Source organism: Canis aureus, chromosome 1 (assembly GCF_053574225.1).
Source record: "Canis aureus isolate CA01 chromosome 1, VMU_Caureus_v.1.0, whole genome shotgun sequence".
Lineage (NCBI taxonomy): Eukaryota > Metazoa > Chordata > Mammalia > Carnivora > Canidae > Canis > Canis aureus.
In genome coordinates this window covers 59746234-59767367 of record NC_135611.1, presented here as the reverse complement: position 1 = coordinate 59767367, position 21134 = coordinate 59746234, and the positions used below count along the sequence as shown (strand labels likewise).

The 21134-nt window shown below is 40.2% G+C and overlaps 1 protein-coding gene and 1 long non-coding RNA gene across 4 annotated transcripts in view; one reads left to right on the top strand and one right to left on the bottom strand.

The window, feature by feature from the left end:
- LOC144315977 (uncharacterized) overlaps positions 1 to 428 on the bottom strand; it is a 41324-nt gene extending 40896 nt beyond the window's left edge. For 2 of the 3 annotated variants that reach the window (XR_013381713.1, XR_013381726.1), the window contains exon 1: positions 188 to 427. This is a non-coding gene — a long non-coding RNA (uncharacterized LOC144315977). Of the gene's footprint in view, positions 1 to 187 lie in introns of all 3 variants that reach the window. The other variant, XR_013381719.1, reaches the window with a different exon arrangement.
- The window catches only part of MAN1A1 (mannosidase alpha class 1A member 1), a 174198-nt gene that overhangs the window by 673 nt on the left and 152391 nt on the right, over positions 1 to 21134 (top strand). The window lies entirely within an intron of this gene.

Sequence of the window (21134 nt, the reverse complement as noted above, 5' to 3'; positions counted from 1 at the left end):
CGGGAGGGAAAGGCAAACCCTTGAAACTCCAAAGACTAACGTTGCGGTGTCTGGGGACGCGGAGGTAGGTGTTGCGCTTCCTCCAGGTGCGGTGGCAAAGGCTCCTTCCTTTTCCTTCCCCTCCCCCTCCCACTATCCTAGTAGATGTGGCCAGTTACGAGCTGAGGTCGGACCCCCATGCTTTTACCTGCGTGCCCTGGTAAGCGTGAACCGCGAGAGCAGGTAGTAAGTACGTGGGCAGGTGAGGCGCTGCGCAGACCTCCGCTTTCGCGGGCCGCTGCGCGCCGAATCGCCCCTGAGGACGTTGGCAGTGACGGTCCCAAACCGCCCCCTGTGAAGGCTTGGACGCGCCTGGAAAGGGAAGGATGAGTGCAAAGGCAAAGCATTAATCACGCGGGATAGAAAGGTGCTAACAGCGAGCCAGCACGCCCCGGCCTTGGGTCACGTGGCCTCGTCCTGCCAGGTGACCTCCTGTGTGCACTTACACATTATAGAGGTGAAACTTGAGAACTTCCTATCAGAAGGGGGCACACTGTTGTTGGCATTCTTAAAAAACGAAAAATTCAGAATGCCGGACCTCCTGTCTCTTGCAGTCAGGGGAAAAAAAAAAAAAAAAGAGTATTTTATGGGATGCAACAGGTTGGCCTCCATGCGGCACAGAGATGACGAACTTTAATCCAAGACAAACGTGGACTTTGATAAGCCTTCCATCATTTAGTGCTTGTAATTTACAAGGTGGCACCTGGAGCATAAGGCTACTTCCCCGGCTTAAAGCTGAGGGGGACCTGGGAGGTCATTTAAGAGTGTCAGTTTAAAGATGACATTTGAGGAGCCCAAAGCTCCAGAATCCGTTAGTGACCAAGTCAGGACTTGAAGCCAGAACTTCCTCCCTGTCACCTGTCACCAGTCCCCAAGGCTCTTTGTGGACACGCTTCCTTCCACAGCTAGTGTCCTGTGTGAAACTCCGCCAGCCTGGATTTTTAACACGATTCAAGAGCTGTAGGAAACGTATTAAGAAGCACTTCTTCCCAAGTCCCCTTGCTTCCGATTTCTGAAATGCATTATAAAGTGGAAGTAGTATTTTGGCATTAAAAAAAAAATTCAGAGTCTCCGTGAAAATACATTTTGTGTTTTGCCATTGGGTAGGTAATCAGAAGAGGAAGCGTTCTCCTTCTCCCGTTTTCAGAGAGTAAACAGAATTTTGAGTTGGCGAAGAGGTGTTTAGCTTGAGTAGCTGCAGAATGGAGGCAGCTTGATTGTTAGAGGATTTGTGACTCTAGTATAAGACTAGATGAATTTGGTTAAGCTGTAATTGAGCAACTTAAAGTGGATTTGGGTCCCTTTCAGTTTGCCCTAGACCCACAGAGGTGCCTTCATCCTCCTGTGCAGATAGCTTCCTTCCAGTCCATCAGCTTTTCTGCGTTGGGACCCTCCCTCAAGGCATAGAAGCCCAGACTTGGAGGAGTGGATTTTATGCCCTCAGACAACTCTGTCTAGGAGATTCCCTTCTCCATGAAATCCTGTCAGGGATACCAAACCAGGAAAGTGGATAAAAAGCTCAGTTTCTCACCAGTTTCCCTCACCTCTTCATCTCCCATCCTCCTTAAAAAGATCCAAACAGAACCCATAGGTAAATTAACCCCAAATCTCTATGTTCATGTTTTCCTTACATTTAAAACAGTGTCATTGACACATTTCATGCCTCTAAATTCCTATGAAGCTGCCAGTTAGGGCGGATTACAGTTGTCCGAGGAAATTATTTTAAATACTAAAGATGCAAGAATGTTGAAAAGCTATCGGTACCAACCAATAGTGATTAAAAGTGCATTTAGAGCAGAAGCAGTGGGAATTCAGGACAGCACATTCACAGTATGCCTATCTGCCCCTATTAGATCCGTGTTATCTGTCTCCGTAAATCAAAAGGTCTTAATTAGCCATGTAAAGAAAATTTATGTAGCCTTCTGTATCTGTGTGGTGCTAACATCTTAGCACTTAGATGTTTTGAAACTGCCCAGTCTTGCATAAAGTGGTGGAACTAAATGTGTTCTTTAAAATTCCATGTTGCCGTGAGAACCCAAAAAAGCTAGCATTAATTAGCTTCAGTATTTAGTCAAAAGCTAATGGGAAGAAATGGATTATGGTTTTTCATCAGATTAGTTCAGGCAGATGTGTTCCTTTGTAAACCAAAAAAAAAAAAAAAAAAAAGTAACTAACTCCTGCTACTCTAAACTGTGCTGAAAATGCTCAGTTTTAGAAAGGAAAGAGTGGTTACCTATTGTGACTAGAGCACAGCACTTTTAACTTCACACTTTTATATTTAGTTTCTGGTACCACCATGGACTTTTTGTCATGGACCAGTGGGTCTTTGCCTTGTTTTTGATCTTTATTATTCCTGTATTTTCTAGTTCTCTCTATATACTTAGGTTCTCTATCACACTTGAATGTACTAACAGTTTTATACCTAAAATTTAGAAAGTATGGGCAAGTCTAACATGTTGAGAGCCTAGACTATAATTTTTGAGCCAAACATTTATTTTGTAAATTTGGTTTAAAGACAGCTAATACTATTTTTATATTGCCAACACAATTGTGTTACTGGTACTTTGGTAAATTTTTAATAAATTTGTGCCTAGAGAAGACAGTCATAATTTCAAATAGGATATTACCTAGCTCCTTTCACAAAAAGGTATTACGTGCTTTCCAGTACTAATTTGATGGATGGTAAATCTTTGACGTAAAACTTAAAATTGAAATCAAGAATCCCCCCGCCCCCATAAAAACTTGTAAATAAATCAACTCCGGAATTTCCCTGAATTTTTGTTTTCACAAGTTTAATCTTTTTAAAACTGTATTCAGGTTATCTTTAGCATTAAAAAGCAGTGTTAAAAATAATGAAGGACAGAAGTTAAAATAGCACGATGAAACTTTTAAAAGAATAGTCTAGTTTCTCTTCTATCTTAACCCTTTTTTAAAATCAGGAAGCTTTTTACTTTTTTTGTGTGTGTTTTGTGTTTTGTTTTGTTTGGAGCCTGTACAAAGAACTTGGCGCTGTCCTTTAGCATTAGAGCCGTAATATTAATTTAGAGGATGAATAATTTTGGTTTTCATCTCCTGGAATTATGGGGAGTCATAGGGGCTGAAGACAAGTTGTCAGAGGCGATTCCTCCCTCCTCAAGCTGGAATCTCTTACCAACCTAAATGGGGTAGGAGTGAAAGGGCTGACAGTCAGCTTTGGGTCTCTCAGGTAAGGCTTTAGACTTGGTCAGCCATGGAGGTCACGGTTGTCTTTAGGTTTCTCAAAGCATTCTTTAGTTTCTTATTCCGGACCTATTTATATGATCATAAGTTTAAAGAAAATGTTCGTATTGATGGCTAAAGGTTAAAATATATTTTTATGCCTTACACTAGCCTTACGTGGTTCTTGCGTCTGTCATTTATGTCAACCATTGGTGATTAACCCTTTTATTTAAGGTTAGGAATAATCTACCATGACACACTAATATTTTTATTTTGAAAACTTTCAATTTATTTGTATGGATAGTTCTGGCATGGAAAATCATATTTGCAAAATAATAAAAGCCAGAATTTGAAGATCTGGCTCCAGAGGAACTTAAATACCCTTGGGTTACCTTACCTGTTCTGCTCATCCTACTCTGTAACATACCTGATGTTGACAATAGGCAAATGCAAGATTCCCCCGCTCTTAGGTCTTTACCCAGAACATGTAGGTCGAGTATTTCTAAAAATTTTTTCTCTTTAGTGAGTAAAGGAATAAGTTAAGATTTCAACAGTGTGAGTGCTAGAATAGATGCTGACCGTTGAACTTTAATACATGAAAGCATGAAAAGATTGTTAATGGATCAATTTCGTTCAACTTAATTTTTTCTAAGCTATTGATAATTTGAGGGGAATATTCTCTTTCCCTCTTATCAGGTAACTTAAGATTCATAGGCCTTAGAACCTAGTTAAGGCATGAAAAGTGGTAAAAAAAAAAAAAGTGCATTTTCAAGTCAATGCTTCTGTATTTTTTAGGGGAGCTGGTAAATAAACCATCCTGAGGAATTTATCTTAGTATTTCACATGTAGAATAAGTGCCTTTGTATGAAATCTGAGTTTGTTGGAATTCAGTTGAAAATATTCAATATCTATATTGAATTATTCTATAAAGCTGTAGTAGCACAAATTCTTCAATAGAGTTTAAAGTATGTGTCTCAAGGTCAGAGGGGAGGAATATCAGCAGATCAGTGAGTGATGAGAGAGAAATAAATATACGTGGGTAGGTCAGAACTATGCTGGAACCTGCTTCTACTCCAAAGTCCAATAGAGAACCCGTGACCTGTTAAGTTCTTTATAACCTACAAAACCATAAAAATGTATGTGTTTGTCAAAGATAAGTTCTGATTGGTCAAAACAGGATCATCTACCCCATGGATTCCAGAGATACTACGAAATGCTTTTCCCCTAAGCAGACAAAAATGGTAAAGGAGTAATCAGTATTTGGTAGTTTAAGGAAGAGATTCTTTCTTTGGCAAAATTAAGTCATGACTTCTTTCAGTTCTTAGCCTAGTGTCTTGTTTAGTGTTACGTAATTGAACCACCTCTAATCAACACCCCCTTAACCCTCCCTCCCAAACATGTTTAAAAATCCTTTACACAATCTATACAGATTTTTTCTGTTACCAACCATATTCCATAAAAATTATAACCCTCTGAATTTTAAGAGTTAATAATGTACACTCTAAGTCATAAAGTATTGTAACTGTATGCGTCCTTAGAGATAGTTCAGCTTGCTCATTTTACGGGAGATGCAACTGAGGCAGAGATTATTCTGGAAATCACATTAGAGTTGAGTTGAGGATGGAAGCCCAATCCTTGGTGAGTGTTGCTCACAATCTTAACATGGCTTGCCTCCTAAATAAAATGCCACAGAAGTATATAAATGGACTGGCCATATTCATTATTTGCAGACTCCAATGTAGAATGAGTACAGAACACAACTCTGCAGTATTATCTGACCTTATATTAGTTAAGTTATATTAACTCTAGTCATTCATTTTAAAATCTCATTAGTGGCATGATTTAGAAGACCTCTTCGTTTTGAAGCCACCCAGGAAAAGTTTGATATGACATTTTTTTTCCGTTTATAAAGATCTCGGCAAGAAGCAGAGGCATTTGCAATCATTCAGTTGGACATTCTTTACAAAAAGAGGTGGGGAAGCAAAAGGGAAGAAGAAGAGAAGAGAGCTTAGGGAAGAGGAGTGTGACAGCATGGGGGGAGCTCTTTAAACCATAAACGTTCATAGTCTTTTGACATTGCGTGATGTATGATAGAGGAATTGACAGCTAGCCTGGAGGACTATATTTTTTAAAAAGTAGACATACGTTTAAAAATTACAACAAGCTATGGGCTCTTTATAGTAGGAGCACAGGTCTCCCAAGTAGGTCCTAGAGAGTCTTGGGATGCCCTTGACTGTTTGGGCCTCATCCACTTGCTTGCAGCACCGTGGTGTAGTGTGGTGTGGTGTGGTGTGAGAAGGGCTGGTGTGGAGGCAGGTGACCAGGACCTGAATCTCTTCCATTTACAAGCTTTGTGACCTTAGGCAAGTTGCAATTGAATCTTTCAGAGCTTCAGTTTTCTCATTTGTAAAATAAATACGGTAATGGGCACCCGTTTTTGAATGTGATCCGTCCACAATGGAGCACTTAGAATGGTATCAGGCAGGCCCTGAATGTAGGATAAATGCTACTTGCTGTTATTACTGTTATTAGTCACTACCTAAAGCCATCAACCTAAGATTACTTTGTTTTATAACCTTTGGTAAATCAGGAAGTGGATAATGAATTTTCAAAAAGTTACCAAAAACAGTTCCAATTCCATTTGGTGCTTAAAAGGATACATTTCCAGTTCATCAAGATGATCTTTCCAGACAGCTATGATTTTATTGTGTCACTGTCAACTCTGATTTTCTCGGATTCCTTCCCAATTCCAAAAAAATTGTAGGTACCTTGAAAAAGATATACCTCTTCAGCTTCTCCACTTCAAGGATTTGATAATTTGTCTCTCTGATAGTCAGAGGTTCTTGTTCCTAAAGTGCTACCTTCTCATACTAATCCCAGTGCTTGACTTACTTCCTTGGACATTGAAACCGCTCCCCGAAATAGAAAGAGAAGTCGAGTAAAGTGCATTTTAACCGGTTTTATCCCTGGAGGAATGTTTTTAAGAAGTGAGAGGAAAATTATTTCAGACTTGACAGAAGTTTACTTAATTATGATCAATGCTGTACTCAGAGCTCAGTCGATCACCTAAGAATCAAAAGTCACGTACGTCAGTTGTACTTTGTAACTCAAAGATGTTGCCCATCTTTGAGAGCCGTGAATGGAGATTTATTAGGGTTTCCAGCCCACAAAGACCTCTGAGATCCTGAAGCCCAGTACTCATTTTCCACGTGAGAGACGGGGCCCAGCGAGCTGTGACTTTCTGAGATTTCCCCCAGTGCACCGGCCACGTCAGAGTGGGAACTACCTCTTAGCCTGAAGGCCGCACTCCGCCTGTGATTTTTTGACTCTAATGAGAACATATGTTTTGGAGGCTGGCTGGCTGGCCCTCCCTCCCTCCTCAGCCCTGAGTGGCAGGCCAACCATCCTAAGAGAGAGGAACCTCTCCTCTAGGTGAGGACTGCCTGAGAGAGCAGTGACCCCCCCCTTCCCCCACGGGTCCCTGATCAGGACTTGTGTGATCATTAGGTACTTGAAAGGAAACGAAATGAGATTAAGGCTTAAGAGCATTTAAAAGGCGCAGACAGCCCTCCTTTCCATCCTGAATGCCTGGCAGTTGCTTTAGGTACATTAGAGCCCAGCAGTCCTGCAGATAATCCAGAACAGAGATAATAAAATTAAAAAGCTCGCCATCCTTTGTATTCACTTGTCTTTTGTAACTAGAGCGCGTCGCTCACTTCCTCTTTCCTGTCAGTCCATTTGTCTCCCTGGTTATTAAGCTCATCAAAGGGCCAGGCCCGAAACTGCCCCCCTGCCTTCCCATCACTCTCCCACTGTAGCCTCCGCTTTAGCAAGCGCGGGCCTTATTATAGTAACTCTTATTTGCACTTCTTCATGCTTTTGTGTGGGGGCCCCCCCTGTGTGTGGATTGTCCCGTCCTCAGTCCTTACTGTGAGGGCGCTGGGTGTGAGAGGAAGCATGGAAGAGAGAGGTGAGAACCCGAGGAAGGACGCCAGCCTGCACAGGGGCAGTCTAAGAACGGCACAGCGTGCGCTCACAGCGTTTTTGCTGCCTGTTTGCTGAGGCTGCGGGTTATGAGGAAGGGTGTGGCCGTGGGGCACGTTCACAGGCCTGTGGTGGAGAGTGAACTCAGACCGTGCAAAGGCCATGCGCTCCTGCGGGAATCTCCATCTACCAGCCCTTTCTCACTGAATGGTCTTTTCAAAGTCCTGTGAGGGATGCCTGGGTGGCTCAGTGGTTGAGCGTCTACCTTTGGCTCAGACGTGATCCCTGGTACCGGGATGGAGTCCCACATCGGGCTCCCTGCATGGAGCCTGCTTCTCCCTCTGCCTGTGTCTTTGCCTCTCTCTCTCTCTCTCTCTCTCTCTCTCTCTGTGTGTGTGTGTGTCCCTCATGAATAAATAAAATCTTAAAAAAAAAAGAAAAGTCCTGTGAGGAGCAATTGATTCTTCTAAGGGACCAAGATGGCCCATGGATAGGAGGTGAGGGCTTGTGGTCCATGCGGGGGTGGCCATGTCCAGCTTTCCTGAGCTCATGTTTGGGCATGACTGTCTGACCCTAGCTCCCCTTTCACAAGAATATGTGCTGGCACTGCTAAAATGGTGGTTTCCTCACTGTATCTCTCTCCGGGCCTAATGCAAAAGGACAGCCCTGTAGAATGATTAAGGAAGCACAGGGGTGTGTTCCCAGTCTCAAAAATCTCATTCCCAGCTGCCTGAAATTTCACCACCAGTGCCTCCCTTTTGTTGATGTATTGCTTCTTAAAGGCTGCTGTTAAAAGTATATCACTCAAGTTGCCCAGCAGAAATTATTATACTTTGGGATTTGTCATAGCAAGGGTGAGAATAGGTTTCTAGAAGAAGGAAGTGTCTTTCATTGCCTTATTTCATTACAAACCAATGCTGGCTTAGGAAAAAATATTTTGAAAGTACACAGGAATAGAAAAAGGAAAAATATATCCTTCACATTCCTACCACTTAGTCATAGGTAATACCAACACTACTCTGCCCCAAAAGGCTTTTTTCCCCCACGGTTATAACCACACTTTATATACGTGTTTTTTTTTTTTTTTTTTCTTCCATTTTCTTTGAAGTGTCATTTTATGATAATATATGAAATAGATGCATCATAGTTTATTTAACCATTCCCTTTGACCTGCACATCTAGATAATTTCTGTTTTTTTTTTTGTTTTCATAAAAATATGCTGAGATAAACACCCTTGTCCATTAGGTGTCCGTCTCATTTTTCATTGCCCCTACCCCTGTAAGTAGGATGTCCTCTTAAATTCCTAAAAGAGGAAATGAGTGAGTCAAAGGATCATAGTGCATTTTGAGTATAATTGGTTTCCAAAACCAATTTATACTTCCACTTGGAATATAGTGAATGTAGTCTGTTGAATCTTTGCAAATTTCATAGGTGATGAATTTTGTATATTTAATTTACCTTTCTTTGAGCAACATTTTTTCTGTGTTGGTTGACTTCCTTATTGTGAGTTGGATACAACAAGGAAGTTATTAAAGGGGCAGGATTTGGGGAAAAGGCAAAGCGTGGAAGCCTAAGGAGTGGGGTGTCCATTGGAGAAGGTGGCTCTAACATATCAGGTTAGTCGGTTATGGGCTCCCAAAGGAGGCAAGGTCTTATAAGGTGATAGCATTTTATTTTTAAAAAGCTTATAACAACAAAATTTGCTTCTTCCCTGGGTTGGACACTTATGATAAAAAGTACCCTTTATTGATAGGAGTATTTACAAAGCAACTTAGAACAGTCCACTTTTCCTCAGCTAAGACCCAGCCCAGCTCCCATCAACTCATCCTCATTGTTAGGTTATAGTTGGGCTTTTGCATCAGATATCTGAGGAAAGTATTGGTCTCTCTGAAGATCTGGGGAAGGAGGATGGGATCCTTCCTTTTTTTTTTTTTTTAGAATTCACCAGGATGGTTTCCTAATATTTTAAGATCATAGTTGAAGATCAGAAATGGTCCAAATAGAATTTTAGAAGTGGTTTTAGTGATGCCAGAAAATGGCAAGTCTTACAAAGCTGAATTCTTACAGAAGAAAAATTATGTTATGTATCATATGTTAGAGGCCTTTAGTGTTTTAAATATGGTAAATATACATTTTGTTTAAGGTATTTTGAGAATAAAAGAATAGCATAATTTGTTTATGAGATATGGGCTTTTTTTTTTCCTACTCCTTCAAATAATGTGTTTTTAGTCATGCATTAAGATAGTGAGGAACTACACGTTTCAAAATGTATTTTTATTCTGACCTTGGTTAATTCATAAAAGTCTGCCAAATGCCAGAACTGTTTAAATTTGGCTTTGAGACTGTGTTAACACGGTGAATAACGATTGACATAAATGTACTATATTATTTTTATAAATTGTGGCTTGAGATGATAGTAATTTTAGAATATTTAGGATGCTGTTCTCTGAGACATGTTATTTTTGGAGTCAACTAGCAGTGTTGAATGTTATAATGCATCTAGTCAACTACAGGTTTTCATCTCATAATTAGAAATGCTTCAACAGTCCATACTGTGTGTTCAGGAGTTATTAGTCTGAGTCAGCAATTTTTAAGACATTCTTATTAAATGTAAAAAAAACTTTATGTAGTAATTGGTGTTTATTTAATACATTGTATACATTTACTCATTAAGCATTTTGTTTAACCCTCATTATTTATGCCTCCCAGGGGTTATTAGAATGTGTGGTGAAGAACTCAGTAGCTCAAAAACACCACCACAAAAAGAAAGCTGGTTGGGTTGGGCAATTTGAGAAGCATAAAAAATGAAGCTGATTTATTAACTACCACTTTAAGCTGCTTTAGCAGTTAGGGTGAATAAAAATTATGAAGTGTTCTATCAGTGATAAGATAAAGCCATAGCATAAGTTAGACATACTTGTTTTCTCTCCCTCCAAGAGTGTAGAATCTCTGTGATATTGACTCTTCATAGTCCTGAATCTGTTCCAGGATTACCATGCTGAGAGCAGATAAAGAGCTTCCCCTTTATGTACCCAACAGGTCAGCTAACCCTAGGCCTTAACCAGAATAGGACTCAGTAAATATTTGATGAATGAATATGCTTATTTAAGCAAATATACCAAGAGGAGTTATTACACAGGTTATGTGTGACACACATATCCCCACTTTGTATAATCACATAATCGAAAAATGGTGTCCACTCCTCTTTGGAGCCCCTCCACGTATCCTCATAGGCTACAAGCCATTGTCTTTTGAGGGAAAGCCTGATATTTCATAACAGTCAAAAGTCATTCAGAACCAGATCTAGTGAATAGAGATTAATCAATGTAGGAAACATCTTTTCCCATTTTATAGTTGTTTTCACAGTGATTTATAAAATGAAAAACTATTCATTTTCTTATGTGACTCATAAACTGGCTGTGCAGGTTGTTCATAAGAGAATCTCAGGCAGTTGTAACATTGCTGGAATAAATGTAGACAATTGAGATATTCCTTTGAAAGTCAACACTTAATTGAATATGAAAGGTTGTTTTGTTTAAAAGTTAGCCTGGGGGCAGCCCCCGGTGGCGCAGCGCTAACGCGCCACCTGCAGCTTGGGGTGTGATTCTGGAGACCTGGGATCAAGTCCCACATCAGGCTCCCTGCATGGAGCCTGCTTTTCCTCTGCCTGTGTCTCTGCCTCTCTCTTCACTCTCTCTGAATGAATAAATAAATAAATCTTAAAAAAAAAAAAAAAAAGTTAGCCTGCCTTTTTTTTTTTTTTAAGCCTGCTTCTTATTTACACTATTTTCTTTCTTAGGTATCTGATTTTGTTTTTTTTTTTTTTTTTTTTTTTTTTTTTTTTTTTATAAAAGCAACTTTTTTTTTTTTAATATTTTTTTTAATTTTTATTTATTTATGATAGTCACAGAGAGAGAAAGAGAGGCAGAGACACAGGCAGAGAGAAGCAGGCTCCATGTACCGGGAGCCCGATGTGGGAATCGATCCTGGGTCTCCAGGATCGTGCCCTAGGCCAAAGGCAGGCGCCAACCCGCTGCGCCACCCAGGGATCCCTGGGTATCTGATTTTGAAATCAGGTAGAGTTCTCATTCATTTCTGTTTATTATTATGTAGAGTTGTGGACTACATTTGAAAAGAGTTGTCATTTTTCTTAGAATTCAATTTTATATGGGAGATACCTAATTAAAGTTGGTTTGGCTTCCCCCCCCCCACCCCCCAGCAAATATTTTTGAGACAATGTTGTTTTTATAAGTAATGTTTACAGTACCACACAGAAATGAAAAGTAATAGGTTAAGGGTTATTTTCCACTCAAGAAATTAGAATTTAATAAAAATTTTTTCTGTAAGTGTGATATATTGAGAAAGAATCTTGGTCTTCTGTTTCCCAATTAAATATCTTGTAGCTCCTGAGAAGGGCTGTTTCATATAAATAATGGGTAGAAGCTCTGAATTTTATGAATTTGAAAATGGTGCCTTTTCCGATTCATTCTGTAGATCACTATTAGATTAATTTTTCAAAAATATCACTTCTCTCAAAGCCCCTGTCTCAGAGGTTTTAGTGGGCCTCCATTTCCTATGGAGTAGTGTTTCAAACTTCAGCCAGTTTCAGAATCCCTTGGAGGACAAGTTAACGCACACAGATTGCTGGGCTCTGCCCCCAGAGTTTCTGATTCAGCAGATCTGAGTGGGCCCCAGAATTTGTATTTTTAACATTCCCGGTAACTGATACGGCTGGTCCAGTGACTGAAGTGTGAAAAACATTGCTGCAGAATGAAGTCTCCATTCCTTAGGCTGGCATTCATGGTCTTCTATAAATCTGCCTCAGTTTGCCTCTTGAGTCATGGCTCTTAAATTAGGAGGGACTTTAGATTTGGTTATACTAAACCCAAACTGCTTTTGCTAAGCTTTCAGAGTTACCATCTCGAAAACACACCTAATTAAGGGCTTCGCCTTGTTTATTTTATTCCTATCATTTGGAATGTCCTCTTACCTGCTCAATATCCATGTCCATGGAGCCCTTTCTCACATTCCCAGCATTTACTGATCTCTCTCCCTTCTCCAAATTTCCATGGCATTTGTTATGTCCATCTTTGCCCTGTTGGTTGCTAACTTCATGGTCATGTATGTTATCTTCCAACTAAATGTTAGACACCCAAAGTGTGGAGACACCTTTTTCTATCCCATAGGTTCACAGCCCAGAATATAACAATGAAAGGCAATTTGTCTTTTTTTTTTTTTTTTAAGATTTTATTAATTTATTCATGAGAGACCCAAAGAGAGAGGCAGTTTCCCATAAGAAGCCTGATGCGGGGACTCGATCCCAGGACCCCCGGATGACCTGAGTCAAAGGCAGACACCCAACCACTGAGCCACCCAGGCATCCCAGTTTGTTTTAAATGTAACCAAGTTGAGAAACGATTTAAAAGTACCTCACCAAAATTGTAGTCAGACTATGAAGTACCGTTGGCAGAGTATAAACCCTCTGAGCCTCCCTTTCCTCGCCTGTGAAATGGGGCTAACATTTCTCTGTGCAGAGTCGTTGTGAGAATTGAAGTAGAAAATACGTATGAATCTCTCAGCGCGATGCCTGGCACATAGCATTCATTATTCATTATTCGATAAGTAGTATTTATTTATTAGTAACTAGGGATTGGTTGGAGTAACCAGCTTCGACTTTTGTTGAGAAAGGGGTTGTCGATAAGTAACTGAGTCATTTGAGAAGTCATTTCCAGGAAAGAAAAGGAAGCTTTGGCTGCAGTATTGTTGCATTAACCAATACTAGCTTGTATTTTCTGCTGTTACCTCCTACTCAGTTGTTGTTGCCAAAATTCCCACTTCCTGTGGCAGGAAAGTAAGCATTCTTTTGCCTTGTTTCAATTGTTATCTCGTAGAAGTGATGCTCATCCTTGAGAAGATCATAGAGAGAGTGACCATTCATCAGTGTCCAGCTTGCCTCTGGCTTCCCTGGCCTGGTGTGTCACACAATGCTCAGCTTGAGGGAGAGGGAAAAAAGGAGAAGAATGAAATCTGGAGAAATACCTTAAGGGCATGCAAAGAAATATTTTGTGAGCCGAAAGGCTGAACATGTTTCATTCAGAGATAGCTACGTGTATAAATTTAGCTCAATAATTAGGCATATGGTGCTTTCATTTGGGAAGTATCTACACCCTTTGTGATAAGATCCGTTGATTATTAGAGCTGCTGCAGCTTTAACTACGTCTGCAGCAGAGATTCCTAGTGCATTTAAAACAAGAATTGAAGAGTGAAATGGAAAACAGAATTAATAATTTGTTCTTGGTTGGTTTTAATCTGCTCTTTATTAACTTTGTAGTTTATGCCTGGAGGATTACATTTGGAAACAGAACATCAACCAATGTTCTAAAAGTTTACTTCTTTTTATTGGAGCATTATATTCCTAAAGACTTTCTGAAGAACATTTTGGCTGAATTTAGTCTTAAGTTCTTATGATTCAACCTAAAAGAATAGAAAGCTTTTGACCTACGGTATTTTTAATTTTTAAGTTTTTTCATGTGAGATTTCAGAGTAGGATTTATTTAATAAAAACTGATGGATGTGGAGAAGTAAAGGTATCCTTTGCTGGTCACAAGTATGTTTTAGTCTCCTTTTTTTCTAGCTCTTTCTTTTATGCCCCTCCCAATCTATTTTTTTAGTCTTAGAATTTTAAATCTACTTGCCATTGGTGGTCAGGAAAATAGGAATAGTTAAAATCAAAAGATACCTGTATTTCCCAAATCTTGTCCATGTTTCTAAAATTGAAATCGAATAGACAGTCATTTCATAAGTAGGAAAGAATCCTATTCCGAGATATAGCATAGTGTGATGAACTAAAATACAGAGGTTTAAAAACAGTTGCCCTTGGGAGAGATGCTGTTCATCTATTTCTTTCTTAATGCTTCTTTAATGGAGTTCCAATAGAATATGCCTGTAAATCTGGGATTCTGTGTAGTTGCTTCTGTGGCTGTAGGTCTCCACCCACCTGTTATCTGGAGAATTACACTCCAGGTTTTCCTAAGGTAAAAGTCACTAAAATTTAGGCATTTCGAAAGGGACTTTGAGGACCAGAAGTTTAACAAACTGTAATACCAGGTTTGAGCTAACTGGTTTGATCTCTCACGAGGAAAGCAAATCTGGATATATGTTCTCAATAAGTAAAAGCTTTGACCTAATTCTTCTACTTTGGCTTTGATGTGGAAATAGAGGTTTAGGGTTTTTATAGCCAAACATGCCACAGGTGATCAAGTATTAGTTTTAGCGTCTTAATATCACTGTCTTTTTTTTTTTTTTCATATTTTTTACCCATGCTGTTAATCATCTTCCATCCTTTTTGTGTTTTCTCTCACAGAGAGGTGGAGCGAATGACCCAAAGGTAGATAGCAGAAGAGGAGCAGGAGTGGGACTGTAGGTTACACTAGTCCCCTTAATCATCAAGAAGTGACCATGCTTATCAGCAGGAACTAAGAACACTCTCGGCTTTCCTGGAAGCTTGAGCAGTGAACTCCAGACATTAGCACCAGTGCACAGACAGATCACCTTTTCCCTGACCTGTGGGGCCCTTGCTGCTAGGTTTTAGAATTCCTAAGGGAGAGAACTGGTTACATGATTGGTTAGCATATCTGTGGGCCTTTGGCTCTCTGCAGAATTGCTGGAAGGCTAGCTCAGGAAGGAATGCCTTTGATTGATTTGAAATCTCAGGCATCACCATAGAACTGTTGGAACTTTCCAAGGCACTGGGGGATTTTTGCCAACAGCACTTTCAAGAGCTGATCTGAAGGTAGTAAACTAAACTGGCAGGGAGGGAAGGTTCTTCCTCCATCTCCAGATGAGACACTGCTCCTGTAGGGCACTCTGGAGTACCCTGTCTTCACAAATCCCAGGGGCACAGAGCACATGAGTGGTCATAAAAGAGAATGTGCTTATAATGCTTCCTAGAGTTTTCCATCCTTATATAAGAGCCCAGTTAGGGCAGCCCAGGTGGCTCAGCAGTTTAGTGCCACCTTCAGCCCAGGGCATGGTCCTGGAGTCCCGGAATCGAGTCCCACATAGGGCTCCCTGCATGGAGCCAGCTTCTCCCCCTGCCTATGTCTCTGCCTCTCTCTCTGTCTCTCTGTGTCTCAAATAAATAAATTAATTAATTAATTAATAAAATCTTTAAAAAAAAGAGACCAGTTAGATATCTCTCCCTGAAACAGATTTTTGCTTGAATATTTATAAAAAAAAAAAAACTTATTTATTCTTTAATTGACTCTTGAACTTCAGCTGTTAGTTTGCTGGAGAACAACAACAATAACAATACCTGATAATTTTCTCTTCTACCCTAGGTTTAAAATAGCGGGAGCAGTTAAGACCACATATTTAATAAAAAATACTGTTTCCCAGTTACACTCTATAATATGCTTCTTTCTTTCTCCTAGTGGAATACATGTTATTCTTCTTGTTCTGAGAATAGTCTCTTTAAGTGATTTTCCGTGTAGCTTGATCTATATATAATTAAAACAACCAATAACTAGATTTTTACAATCTTATCTTTGCATAGATTTTGTCTCTTTTATCTGTAATTTTAATTCTAGAGTGGTGAAAAATATGAAAGTAATTACAGCATACCATTGTTGAGTGTCTGTTTCTTGTTAGGCACTATGCTAACCACTTTACATAAACTCACTTAATTCTCAGAAGAGGCCTGTGAATTCGGTATTATTTTCCCCATTTTACACATAGGAAATTGAGGCCAGGCAGGGTCATCAAGTTGCCTGGGGTTCCAAAGGTCCTGTGTACCTCACCTGGGATTTGACATTGGGTCTGACAAGCCCTGGCACACATCCTCCTCCCATGACTGCATTCACTTCCAGCAAATGCACCCACCGCCCCTTGCCTTGGCATCCTTGAGGATCTTTCCTATTTTGACTAAAGAACTGGGCGTCACAAAGCCCCTCTCCTTTGCCTGAGAGGAAAAGGGGAGTCAGGAGCATGAGGGCTGATGATACTCCATCTCAATTTGTGGCAGACAACATGCTGGGTTTTTGTTTTTGTTTGTTTTCATTTTGGTTTTTAGTTCTTGTTTTGGTGTGTTTTTCTACTTACTCTGAAAGTAAAATCCATGATCAGTTTGTTTGGAAAAGCTTCTCTTAATAATACTGTGTTCACCATTAAGCACATGTTTATTATTAAGGTTTATTAGTGTATATTAATGTATGTGTATATACTTTAATGATATGTTTATATTTAATATACACTGATTATGTGTGTATATAATTATCTAAAATAATACTTAAAGCATTAATGAAAATAATTAGAAGTTCTGGAAAATTGTTTAAGTCAAGATGGAGAGAAAGAGGACAGTCTCTGAAAGAAAGTCTAAATGTGCTTGCTTTTCACCCCTTAGTCTTAGGGCAACTATGACTCTTAAATTTTAGAATAAATATTCTTTTTAAATTTTTTATTTAAATTCTGCTTGCCAACATATAGTATAACACCAAGTGCTCATCCCATCAAGTGCTCTTCTCAGAGCCCATCACCCAGTCACCCCATTCCCTCACCCACCTCCCCTTCCACAACCCTTTGTTTGTTGCCCAGAGTTAGGAGTCTCTCATGGTTTGTCTTCCTCTCTGATTTTTCCCCCCACTCAGTTTCCCTCCTTGCCTTTTAGTCCCTTTCACTATTTCTTATATTCCACATATGAGTGAAACCATAGGATAATTGTCCTTCTCCGATTGACTTATTTCACTCAGCATAATACCCTCCAGTTCCATCCACATCAAAGCAAATGGTGGGTATTCATCCTTTCTGATGGCTGAGTAATATTCCATTGTATATACATACCATATCTTATTTATCCTAGAATAAATATTCTTGCAGTTATTTAATTCTTAAGGAAGACATTTCATAAAGTATGGCCATAGTAAACACAAGTGAAATATTAACTTTAAATTCCTAATGAGGTATATTACCAGAAAAGATTTGTGAGTCAAAGTAAGCGTTGTTACTGACCTGGCACTCAGATTCTGTGTAGAAGTAACAACAAAGCAAGTTTACTTGGTCCTAAGTGATGATATACTGGACAGTGTAACTCTTTCTGAAGTGTATGCAAATGGAGCAATGTCTAAATGTTTTGAAAAAAAATAACTTTAATATTATTTTCCTATAAAAAGCCAAAGTAAGAAAACATTTCCAGCAGTGCTCTTTCCAGAAAGATTTAGGAGTACCACCCTGTACAAAGCACTAGAGAGAAAATAGTGAGCAAGACATGTGTAACCACTGCCAGCGTGGAATCCAAAGAGATAGGAAAGAAAGGAGTAAAACAGTGTAATGAGTTTTAGTAGGGGAGCTGTGGGGTATAGTGGGAGAGGGACAGTTAGCTAAGACTTAGGGGTGTCAAGAATTCTTTCTAAAAGTGGTAAAGTATGAGTAGAAGGGTAGGAATAGGGAATGGCATGTATGAAAGCCCTGAAGGTAAGCCAAAATCTGACCCAGCAAAATGCAGTTGAGAAGCAAGTGTTAAGAAATGAACCAGAGAATTAAAGCAAAGAATGGATCTCACAGGGTATTTGGATTTTATCTTGAGATCATTGGGAGCAATAAGAGGGTTTAATATTGGGGAAATAATATCAAATTTGCATTTTTGGATAAGATTGAAATCAGGCTTTGCAGTAATCCAGGTGAGAGGCAGTGATGGCTTATTTAACATAAGGGTGGTGGGGAGAGCCAAAGTGAACAGATCCTTGATATTTAAAAGATAACATTTCAGAACTTTGTGAATACCTATAAGGAGGTGGGCCGAGGAATTAGTGCTTGGATTCCTTGGTTTTGATGGGATAAGGTTGGGGTGGGGAGTTACCCAGGCAAAGTAGAAGAGGGGAAAGGTGTGATGGCTTTGGTTTGGGGGTTTTGCATTAAATGAGAAAGATGTCTAAGTGTAGAAGGTCTCTCACAGGCAGTTGGAAATACATGGTAAAAACTGAAAAGACAGTACTGAACTAGATATACTGACCTTAAGACCATTAGGCAAGGGATGCCTGGGTGGCTCAGTGGTTTAGCGCCTGCCTTCTGCCCGGGCCATGATCTCGGAGTCCTGGGATTGAGTCCCACATCAGGCTCCCTGCTTGGAGCCTGCTTCTCCCTCTGCCTATGTCTCTACCTCTCTCTCTCTCTATCTCTCATGAATAAATAAGTAAAATCTTTAAAAAAAAAAAAAAAAAAAAGACCATTAGGCCAGGGAAGTAGATAAGCTCCCTCAGGGATGGAGTATCCTATTATAAGAGTCCAGGCCCTAAAGCCTGAGAAGCATCAACATTTAAGGGATGGACAGAGTAAGAGACAACAGGCAAAGATATCAGAAGCACAGACAGAAAAAACTAGCAGAGCATGGCAGCACCCTGGGGCTTTTCTAGATATTTAACAATTTAAGTTGTATGTCTCAGCAGTGTCAAATGATACTGAGAAACAAAGTAAGGACCAAGAATTGGCCTTTGGATTTGGTAACAAGCAGGCAGAAATCAACCCCGGACTAGAGCAGGTTCAGTGGCATGTTTGTAGAGGACTCTGTATGGCAGGGGAGGTAAGGAGGTACAGAAACAGTTCTTTCAAGAAGGCCACTGTGGTTGGGACCAGAGGATGGGGTGGTAGGTGCAAGATGACTAGAGGCAATGAGAGGGTTGAGTAGAGAAAGAGACAGCTTGCTGGGCACTGCCCAACACACAGTTGGGGCTGGCAGCTGAAGAGCTCTGATGGCCCCATCTGCTCGGTTGTTTGATCTTCTTTAGCAGGTTGCAGCCACTCCGACATATTTGAAGAAGGCAGATAGGTAGAATGACCTAGTCTTGGGGTTTTCCCAAGTGTTTGGAACAAAGAAAAGACCTGTGGCCCCAAGTCCTTTTTTTTTTTTTTTTTATTGAGAATTTGATGAAAGGATCATTTGTTTGTAAGACTATAAATCCACTCAATTCAGGTTAAAATAAGTGGGGAGGGATATTTATTATAAAGAGAAGATATCTCATGGACCCAAGTCAAGAAATGCAGCAAGACATCACAGGGCCCAGAATGAGGAGGCATCTGGAAGCCACCTGGCTCCAGGTTTTATCCTGGGCAACTTGATCTTTGATCTATAGACATATCTGTTTTATTCTGTCCTCTACAAACAAGCTCTTTATGGCTTAGTCCTTTAGTTTACATGGCCAATGAGTTTAAATATTAATATTCCAAAAAGTGTCTCAGAGACTCAATTCCAAATTCCCAGAATGGAGACTCTGACCTGGCTGTAGTTAGGTGTCTAATCAGCTGTGGCCAAGGGGTAGAGTATTGATTTTTAGTACCAATATAGCCATGACATGGAGCCTCCTGAATGTTGGAGAAGACGGGGTTGCCTGGCTGCACAGAGGTCTCCCTCCATCTCTGCTGCATCTAGCTGCATTTATCTTCTTGGAAGTGTTTTTGTCATAGGACCCCACATTAGAGGCAGATTGTCTGGGGTTCTGCTATATATTCACTACAGAAAATTCTGTGTCCTTGAGATGACAATTCACCAGCACTTTCATGTTGTTCTATTAACTATGACAAAAACATACCTGCAAAAATCTAGTCCATTAATCAAATGTTCCTACCCAGAATGTTCTCTATTTAACAACCTCTCCTAGTGCTGCTTCATAATGAGATAAAGCTCAAACACTTTTACCTTAATGGTCACTAATTAAAACACAGAAACAGGCATACCAGAATTTGATTCCGTGGTCCCCCACCAAAAATCACATCTTAGCATTCATCTTTGGAAATCCTACCTGTTCATCCAGACCCAACTCAAATCTTATTAGTCCCACAAATTCTTACCTGTTTCCCTTCAGCAGACAATCATTTGTCTTTCTGTACTTCTATGCCTTGCTTTGTGTAATCCTCTATATTTATTACATTTTTACTGTTAAAGGCAGAACATGCAAAGGCAAAGAGATAAAAGAGCTTATGGCTTTGTCACTCATTAACAGTGCAACCCAATGTAAGTACACAATGCCTTCCTCATCTATAAACTGCTTTCATGGCTGTTGTGAGGAGCCAGTGAGTAAACGGATGTAAAACCATCTGCTTCCAGGATGGTGCAGATATTTATTACTTAAAGAAATAGTTTGGAGGTTGAAAGACCGGGTTTCTAAACCCTTGTCTACCACTTGGTGATTCATGGTGTGGCGGTGGGTGAGTTACTGTTCCTCCTTGTTCGTGCGTGTTGTGTGCTGTGTTGGTTTTCTGTAGCTGCTGGAACAAATTATCACAAACCCTAAGCTTAAAACAATAGAAATTAATGTCTCAGCACTCTGTAGGTCAGATTGAGTGGGCTTGTTTGCTTTCTCTGCACTGGGTTTCATAAGGCCAACATGAAGGTGGCCTGGGCTCTTCCCCGAAGGCTCTGGAGAATAATCCACTTAGAGGTTCATTGAGGTTGGTGGCAAAATTCAGGGCTGAGGTCCCGATCTCCTTGCTGGCTGTCAGCTAGGAGCCTCTCAGCTCCTCAAGGCTGCCTGTGTTCATATTCCCATCGCCTCTCCATTTTCAGACTGACAGCGGCACACTGAGGGCCACTCAGCCAAATCTCTGACTTTCTCTTCTGCTGCATCTTGAGTCTGCCTCCAGCTGAAGAACATCCTCTGTTTCCAAGGCCTCAGATGCCTATAGATTGGCTCCACCTAGATAATCCAGGTTTACCTTTGTGTTTTAAGGTTACTTTAATTATCCTTAGATAATTAGGTGTGACTTTCATTACATCTGCAAACTCTCCTTTTGCTTTGCAAAATTACATTTCACAGGTCCAGAGATTAGGAAGTGGACATCTTGGGGGGGTGGGGAGTAGGGGTTTCTACTTACTCTATGTGGATACCATGTGTGGTGCCATCTGTGAGGCCCCCACGCAGCCCAT